This window comes from Cavia porcellus, unplaced genomic scaffold, assembly GCF_034190915.1.
Source record: "Cavia porcellus strain 051 isolate PalLab524CR breed Dunkin Hartley unplaced genomic scaffold, mCavPor4.1 scaffold_18, whole genome shotgun sequence".
NCBI lineage: Eukaryota > Metazoa > Chordata > Mammalia > Rodentia > Caviidae > Cavia > Cavia porcellus.
This window is the reverse complement of record NW_026947501.1, coordinates 48,645,061-48,654,865: the sequence shown is the minus strand read 5'-3', so window position 1 is coordinate 48,654,865 and position 9,805 is coordinate 48,645,061.

The following is a 9,805-nucleotide window of genomic DNA, read 5'->3' as shown; positions in this document are numbered from 1 at the left end:
CAACTTGTGGGTATCAGGTATTTGGTCCCAAAAATGAGAAAAGTAACTAAGAAGGGAGTCAATATTACACTGCTGTAAGTGTGGTTCATAGTGTTGCTTCCTGATTTGCAAACAGCTGTCTTTTCTGTGTATCACATGATGTTCTCTTGAGATCTTTCTCTTTCTCTTCCTTTTCTTCTAGTAACTCTAATCCTATCACTAGGAAAATACCTGGTGATGTATTCTAACTCAAATCACTACCAGTGTCTCCATCTCCAAAGACCATGACATTGAAGGTTAGGGCTACAACATAGGCTGTTGGATCATTCAGTCCACAATAACATAATAATGCATAAATCTTCAAAATACATATGTAACAAACAAAATAGATATTGCATTTTTACTTAGCAATCTCTAATTTATAGTGAATTAAAATTAAAAAGATCATGTGTAATGATGATAATACCTAAAAGTACATGGGGGAGATTTCTAAAACCTCTATACAGAAAATGAGAAAACATCATGGAGAGATATTAAAGAAGACCTGCAGGAATGGAAGGTATGTCTGGTATGTGGGATGGAAGCTTCAATTTCAGAAATAAGTCAATGCTTTTTAAACTAATCTACAGATTCAGTATATTGAACCCCAGAACAAGGACCTGACTTCATATTCTTTCTTTCAAACTTCCATGATCTGAAAACAGAAGCCAGTTAGGAAGGGGGCTGGTGGAGTTATCAACATCAAAGCCTGGTTGTGACTTTTGAGCCAGGTGGTGCTGTGACTGTATCCTGCACTCCTGACTGTTATGGTTGGCACTGTGACCTCGTCATTCCAGCATGATCATCCTCACCAATGGTATTATTTTCTAAATAATCTACAGAATAGCTGTCTTTCCTAGTATCTCACCTCAATTTAGAGCATAGTTGGGAGGCTAAACAGAAATATTTTGTGTTCAGCAAGGTCTTAGTTTCTTATTTTTGAGACACAATACCTGATATTCACAATTTAAAATGGAAATATTTTGGCTGACAATTCATACAGATTTCAGTAGAGGGTGCTTGCAAAGAGGGCATTATGTCAGAAGAGAGACAGTCCATGGCATGGGGGCAGAAAGCAGCGATCCAGCCAGGTAGGGAGATATGTGTAGATCCTTTTAGGCCATGACCACTGGGCTCCATCTCTTCCTACCAGACTTCACTTTTCAATGTCACGCCCAGCTATTAAGCCATTCGTTAACTCATCCAGTATCCTCCATGATCCAATCATCTCCCCAAAATTCTCCCTAAGTGTGAATGAGTGGGGGGGGGCATTTAGATATGTCATAACAGTAACATACTAATAAAATATGGTCCTCAACTGATTATTTCATATCTCATTGTTAGAATTTACTGTCCACTGCAGAAATGTATACTCTGAGTTGAATGATTTAATTATTTTCCCTACTAAATAACCCTTACATTGACTTATCTCATCCACTGAAATGAAAGATTGCACCTGAGATCAGTGAACACTCTGCTCATGCTCCATGGGAAACTTGGTGCTGGATGTAACAGTGAGGAGGAAGGGGAGATTGCCCCTATTCCCATGAGGCATCTTCAGTCCAATCAAGGAAATGACAAACACAGGCACAGCTGGATTACACAGTAGGCCAGGATAGTATTGAAGTCTTGTTGGAAAACACGCAAAGTACTCATGTTCACACGAGATGCTGACTGAGTAAAGGATCGTGGTGAAGCACCGTGAGCCCAGCACTGGAAGTAAGCAGCACTCAGCATAGCCACACCCTGCAGCCTGGTCTTAAATGCTGGAATTTCTAAAATTCCAGTAACTGTTAGGAGATATTGTCCTTAATGATCCCTGCATGTGACATCCTCATTACATACTGCAAATAAACTTAGTGTGTGGGGTTAAGTTCCTGCCACTAATTCCACCCTAAACTGGTTTCATCCAGTGTTTCCCATCACCCTTTGCAATGTCTGGAGAGGTACTGTTGTGCACTCACACCTTTTTTGGCTGTGGCAGTCTGGTAGACAGAAATGATGTCATATTATTGAGATGCGAAATGACGGGAGCTGAGGATATAACACTGCTCCCTCGATCTATGTGACAGGAACTGCAGAGAGACACAGACATGTAGCCTGTCCAGGTCCTCACACACTGTGCCCCTAGAGAGGCCTTTGTCCCTCATACTTGTGTCAAGCACGGGGCTCAGAGTCTAGGCAGGAAAAGGGCAGGGAAAGCCCACAGGTGAGCTGCAGCATTGGGGCTTCCACCAGGAGAAGTTCTGGCCCAGGGTTTCTCAGATGGGGTACTTTATGCTCCAGCAATGGAAAGAGGCCAACTGAAAGTCTACAAGCCAGCACTCATGTATCTGCAATCTCTGGTTCCCTTGTTTTGGGGTCATTCTTTATGTATACAAGAAGGAGTTTTGATTGAATAAAGCAGTCTTTGTAAATTTCACTGAGCAAGACCAGCCTGCATGAAATGGGCAGACTCCTGGTGTAGAAGAGAGGGCCTACTTGAGCCCCAGGCAAAAAGAAGCCACACAAGACCCAATTAAGGGAGTGGAAATTTGTTTTCAACCCTATGCTGACTTGAGAAAATGAAAATCTAGTTTGTAAACCTTTACTTTACATGATTCTCTTCTCAATTGGATAAGGAAATTCAAATTTTGCCCAAGGCACTTGATAATTGAATGACATATCTATTTACTCTAGTGATGTAAATCTGTTGTATTAATTAGGATGCCATTGGGCTGCAAGTAGAAGAAATACCACAAAGAGTAGGGACTTCAATAAAGTAGAGTACAGTTTCTCACTCTCATAAAACTTAAGAGACATTTCTGGGTAGTCTTGGAATCTTAGCTCCTTGAGCCCCTTGGATGCTCAGACACTTCCTGGACATTCCAGAGTGGGGTTCTGGTCCTCACGGACTTTGTTCTAGACTTTGAGGTGGGGAAAGGGATGAAGAAGCAGAAGCAAAGAACTGATTCTCAGTGGTTCCCAGAACCTGTCTCCATTGTGTTGATGACAGTGTTAGCCACTTTGCTCATGAATGGGCCACAACACCTGAAATTTAAAGGAGGGGAAGTTTGCTTTGGTTTGTACTTCAGTCCTTAGTCAGCTGGCTCCACGTCATCATGGTGGCAATGCAGAGGAGCATGGTAGAGGACAGCTGCTCACATCATGGTGGGCAGAAAACAGAAAGAGCAAAGGGGGGAAGTTGAAAGGGAGTTAAACCTGTCCTCAGCAAAGGCCTCTTCTGTCCAGACCCCACCTCCTAAGCGCAAATCAGCTCTAAACTCCATAACCCAATCCCTTCCACAAGCCCCACCTAGGAGGCTGCTGGGAGACATCTAGAAATCATAGCAGTGACTTAGCTCCCAAGTGACCGGAGCCGTGAGTGATAGAGGCGAGACGATAATGGGGTCGGTTCTCAAAGTTTTATTGTGTACAGCTCAGCCGGACCTAACAAGGTCCTCCGCCCTCAAGCCTTCTTCTTCCTCTCCCTCTGGGAGGAGATACGTGAGTTTATATAGCGAGAAGCAGCCAATCACAGCATAGCAGGAACTCGGATAGCAATTGGTCACAACCGACTGTTGCTAGGCAGATGATCACTCTTGGCGGGTTAATTACGCGGCAACACAGGCCAACAAGAACCAGGAAGCAGGAAGCGGGCGCCATCTTTGGGGAGCGGCTCATGGCCCCTAACACCCAAGGAGGCTGGAAATGTACTCTTAACAACCAGCAGTTACATATGGTCAGTGGCACGTTGACCCCACCCTTACAACATGCAGGCCTAACCCCCAAGTGTGGCAGTATTTGGAGATAAGTCCTTTATGTAGCCCACGAATGTTAAATAAGGTTGTAATGTGGAGCCCAAATCCAGTAGAGATTCAATCCCTATAAAAGACTAGGGGGAAAGGCCTTGTAGGGACCCAATGAGAAGCCAGATGTCTGAAAATCAGCAAAGGAGCCCACCCTGACCCAAGCTGAATTTGTCTGCACCTCTTTCACAACTTCCAGCTTCCAGAGTTGTGAGAAAATAAAGGCTTGTGACTTAAAATAACCAGGCTGTAGTGTTTAGCTATGGCAGTTTGTCTACACTTAACACAAGCAGCTGTGTGGAATGCAAGACAACACAGTCTCATTTCACCCAGCATGGCTATGAGGTTTACCTTTAATAGTACCACTCTGAGATAGAATCTCACTATGTCGTCCAGCCTGGCTTCAAAATCATGGCAACCTACCTGCCTCATCTTCCCGATGCTAGGATCTCAGGCATGGGCACCATGCCTGGTTTTAGTGGTACTCTTTTTATGATGTCATTATCATAAAAATGGAGAGGTGACTTGTGTCTCTTGTTCTCAAAGAATGTATAATTTAGATAGAGAAACCAAAAAATAATAGCATTTATTTTTATCGTTTTGGGGTTTGTGTTGTGGTCCAGTCTCCCCTGTTTTAAAGAAGCTGAGCTGTACTTTCACAGGTACAAGAGGCCCACGAAGACTTAGTGGGGGCTGGAGAAAGTCTCTGAGGCTTCTGGAGACATAAGGCTCGCATCTCTTGGTTCTGCTGCCTGTGACCTGTGACTTCTGCTCTCCATCAGCTTCCCCGCCTTGGGACACTGGCCTGGCTTCCGTATCCGAACAAGGGAAACCAAAAGTCAGGTACATGGTAGCTGCCAGCACCTTTAGGGTATCCAAAGCATGAATTTGCCCTCCCTTCTAAGCAGTCAGAACTGGGTCTTGTGGCATCTGTAACTGCAAATCAATGGTGAGCAATGACATATTTTAGCTAGATACGGCAGAATGAAACAAACTTGTCATTTGCTAAGACATCCTACAAGAAAGAATAAAACAGGTATTGCATGGTGAGCTTGTACATCTACTATACTTGCTATGAACTAACTATACATCATGTGTAGTATTCCCAGGAATCCTACCGATCCCATGGCAGATCCTGAGTAAAAGAGCAACCAGGAAGCAGCCCAGGTGTGGGACTAGATGGAGGAACGTGTCACTAAAGTTGTGTTTTCCCCATCCTTCCCCTCTGGAAACCATAAAAAGCACAGTAAGCCTGTGCAAGGTGGCATTTAAAGACAAGAGCACAGGGAAGAGGCACAGCTTAAGCTCAGAAGCAGAGAGTTCCATGGAGACAGGAGTGACCCAGGGCACCACCCATGGGGTCATCACACATGGTCCCTTGTAACACAGATGTCACTGAATCCACTGTGCTGCAGTGCTGGGAGCTTCCTCACTGATCCCCACTGGAGACAGCGTGGAGTCTGTTCCATCCACCTGACCCAGCTGTACACTGTGTGAACTCACCTGCTTTCAGTGCAGTGTGCAACATGAGAATTTTCTAAGAGCGCTGAATGCCGGCCAGGGCTACCAAGAACTGAAGCAGTGGTCTCCTCAGGTCAAAGGTCTGCCTCTATATCGAGGTGCAAAAGTGTGTGGGTTGTCACCTCACTGTGATGTCAAAGTCTTAGGAAAAATTTAACAACCTGGCACGCTCAGCACAAAATCCACAAATCACAATCACTTTGTCATCAGCCCAGTGGGATGGCCTGGCATACTGTCAGCCACACAGGCATTCCTAAAAATAGTTTGTTGACTAAAGGAGAGGAAAACGTGTGGGTATTAATAATTGGTCACACTTGAGCACAGCCAGCTTTAGAGAGGCAAAATAATACCTAGTACTAGTGTTGTCAATAGAATGCTTAGAGATTGTGGGATCTCAGAGTGCTGTACAAAGTGATACTTAGTGTGAGATATCTCAGGTTTGCTGCACGTAAAAGCTCTTGTTTTCTCATCAGTAATAGTATAAGGGCAGCTGGGTAAGTTATTTCTATTCAAACTTATTTTTTTCCCCGCTGGGAAAGTTCAAATTCCAATATTATTGAGAGACAACTCAGGCTCAACATTAAAAAGAGATGTTAATAAGTTTGTGACACAAAAATGCTCCAACTTTTTGATCTGTAAAAGCTTTGACCTTGGAGAAACGTATGCAAATTCACCCAAAACCGAAAAACAGGTTTGCAATTTTTGGAGGAAAGAAGGAATGCACAGTAAGGCTAACAGTGTCATTTTAAAGAGAGCAGTCAGTTTTCTTATTTGGTTTCATTTATTGTGCTATTGGGGAGGGAACCCAGGGTGTCATGCCCAGCCCTTTTTTATTTTTAATTTTGAGCTAAGGTGTTGATAAACTGCTACCCTGTTCAGGTTGGGCTCTGACTTGCTATCCTGCTCAGCTTCCCGGAGTGCTGGGATTACAAGGATGCACCTCAACACTTATTCAGTGCTCAGTTTTGATGCAAATAGAAAAAGAGTGTGAATTACGAAAGAGCCATTCTGGGTGTGGGTGTTACCACTGTTTTTCCTATGATTTTCCTTACAAGCAGTTTATTTACTTCTATAATTGAAAAGTATCTTATGGACATGAACCCCTTTGGATTGTGTACTTACGACAATATTTGCCTTTTAAAAATCAGCAGCAGTCCATGTTCAGTGTTGAGTATTAGAGTATCTAGACTGTTTTTGCAGTCTTTTAAATCAGTATTCTAATTGTGCTTCCCGGAGAAGTTCATTTGCTTTTCTTCTGCATTTTCATAAAACACAGGCTGTGTCAGGCTCAGGAGTCTGCACTGAGGGTCAGCCTCTTTCAGGTCAGCGGCCGTGAGGGCTGTGTCTCTGGGCTGCTCTATCTCTGGGACTCAAATGCACCCCAAGACACTGCTGCACACTTCACGCTGTTCCAGGATGATTCACAGGGTCATTTTCTCTTCAGGTCACTGCACCATAGCCATTCTTGCTTATGTGGCTCTGAAAACACTGGGATGAGTGTATTTTCCCAAATCACTTGGTGACAGTGCTCATTCAATGTCTTGCAGACAATACAGTCATTTTAATCATACTTTCCTTTCCAATTCTGGTGCAGTAGAAATCTGCACATCGTGGCTGGTTTCTCCAGTGGCATGCTTCTCCAGGGGCATGGAGGTGTTGGTGACCACGTGTGGGGCAATGAGGGCATCTGGAGAATGGGACAAGAGCAAATCTGTAGTCCAGTTCAGAGGATAGGTTCCTAAGGAGCTCTAGGTTCTCTGCAGTGGCAATCCCTGCAGGCCAAATGGAGTGACAGGTGGCTCAAGCCTGTAATCTCAGCACTCTTGAGGCTGAGACAGGAGCATCATGGAAAGTTTAAGGCCAGCCTGGCACTACATAGTGGGTGGGTTCAAGGTCAACCTGCACTACAGAGTGAGACTTTGTTTTCAAAAAACCAAAATAGTAACAGTAATGATGACAGCAGTGAGAAGATGGGTGACACCAGCTGCCCTTGATGCTGTGCCACTAGCAGCTGTGTCCCAGTAGGACTCTACCTGTCTGGCTGGACAGAGGACAGCAGGTACACATCTCTCTATCGGCAGCCACGTGTCAGGGCAGTTCCTCTTCATGCCCACTTTTTTTTAAATAAGAAATCTTGGATATAATTTCTTTCACTTAAAACCGTGCCTTGATATCCAGGATGAACGTGTCTCATCTTAAAATCCCCAAATCCAGAGTGCTGTACTGTTTAATGCTTTCTGGGTGTGGACAGGATGCTCCACACAGAGGATGCTTCCCCTAGACCTCAGGTGACAGCTGTCGCACAAATGCAGGAGTGTTAAAAATATCATGCAAAATCGTCTTCATGCCTCTCAGGTGTGTGTAACATGCAGATTAATCTTGTGCTTGGACTTGGACCTCATCCCCAAGAAAGCTCCTCAAGTTTATGAAAAGATTCCAAAACTGGGGGAAAAATCTGAGATTCCTAACACTTCTGGTCCCAAGATTGTTGGGTTAGGGACACTCAGCCTGAATGTGTACTTATGCATACCTCTCATTTAGCGAGAATAAAAACCTGTAAGGCCACTGCAACTGCAGTCCCCATTTTCAAGGGAGAAAAGACAGGCGCAGACAAGTTTTGTAACTTGCTTAATGTGAGGTGCAGAGATTCCTGTGGGCTCTGCTCGCTTGGGCCCAGCCGTGTCTCCACACTGGCCCTGCTGATGCTGATTCTGATGGGCTGCATGTAGGGACAGAGTGATGTCACAGTGACCTGCACTACCTGCATGAAGCCTGCCACCCACCCACACTGCAGAGAGCGATGACCCACAAGGCACTTTGAGTGCTGTGAACCTGGGTGAACTGGAAGTTAGTGCAGCTTTCTCCAGGAAACTTTGCTCAGATTTGGAAAGAAAGGGATCATTATGGCTTGCGTTTGGATGTTCTCCCCAAAGCTTGTGCAGTCATGGAGGTGGCTGAATCTGGTGTTTGTGATTGGTTCATTGTCTAGTGCAGGGTGTGAGTGCCATACCTGCCCAGGGGTGGAACCAGCATACAATATAAGAGAGGGAAGGAGGCATGCTTTTCCTCTTTCACCCTTTTTGCTCTTGTGGCTTGTGACTGCCTTGAATGGCAGCCCTCAAGTCATGTCACTGTGCCTTGAAGCCAGCTGAGTATGAACTGAAATCTAAAACAAGGAGCTAAATAAACCTTTCCTTCCCTCATTTTGGGTGTCAGATATTTTGTCTCAGCAAAAAGAGGAAAAGTCACCAAGACAGGGACTAAGGGTCCAAGTCCTGGGGCCCACATGAAGAGGAAGTCAATCAAAAAGCCCACGGCACCTTGGAATTGGCCGCTCCACACTGTATGCACAGCTCACAGCACATCTCCTCTTGTCTCTCCATCTTTTCTAGCAGCTGTGGTTTGATTGAGCCTCCAATGACTCCTTTCACCTTCCCTTGCCCTTTCCAGCCACATCAGTCCACAAAGTAATCCACAGCTGCAGGACCCTGTACCTAACTTCTCTGGATGCTGGTGGCCATGAAGGCGTCAACTTGAATCATTGTTGATATTGAGGTACTGAGGTTAGCCCTGGTTCCCCTAATCATGAGATTGGCCACACCTTTGACGTCTCCCTCCACTTCTCTCCCAGAAGATGGGAGATGAGGTTTAATGATGTTGCTTTCTCATCTAAAAGTCTGCAGTTCTCAAGGAAATAAATCCTAAGTTTCAGGAAGTGAAGACTAAATCTATGCCATTTCTGGAAGGGTGCTGACCTGTAGTGTTGGCACAGACCTAGAAGGAAAATGCCACCTCTGGGCTGATGTCACATTTAGCATCCAGAGTCCTTCCACCTTTTGTTTTTCCTCATGCAGGAGAAGAAAATGTAAAATTCTTCAAATTAAAGTTTGTCCAACTAAAGCTTCATTTGCAGAATAAATATTTCTACTGACATTTGACTGATCTTATCAGTTTTGAAGTTTAAATTTTAATAAGGTATTACAGAGCCCAAGAATAAACAAGCTAATCAGTTCTGGCTTCCTATTTCCTTCTTTGTATTAAATGATAAGTGAACTTAAAGCTAGGCTTTGTCTTACTAATATCTGCTAAATATGGATGAATTACTGAATATATATTTATTCTTAAACTCATTTGGAGGCAAATATTTACAAGGCTTTTCTCTCATAATCTGATTTTAATATCTCAACTGAAACTGATTTATAACACATGACTTCAGATGTGGTGTTAGTTAAAGAGGCCAAGAATTAATGAGCCGATCCTATCAAGGGTTTCTTGAAACTGATTTTGAAAGGAGAAAAGTCTTTCTTTTTTTTTAATCAAATTTTAATTGTAGGAATTTTCATGGCAAATATCAGAGCCACACATCAACAAATTTTTAATAATTTTGAATGTGCATGTATTTGGCTTTATGGTATTGTTAGCTGATTGAGAAACTCACTTGAATATTCTGTGCCATCAAGCAAATATTACTCTTAGTT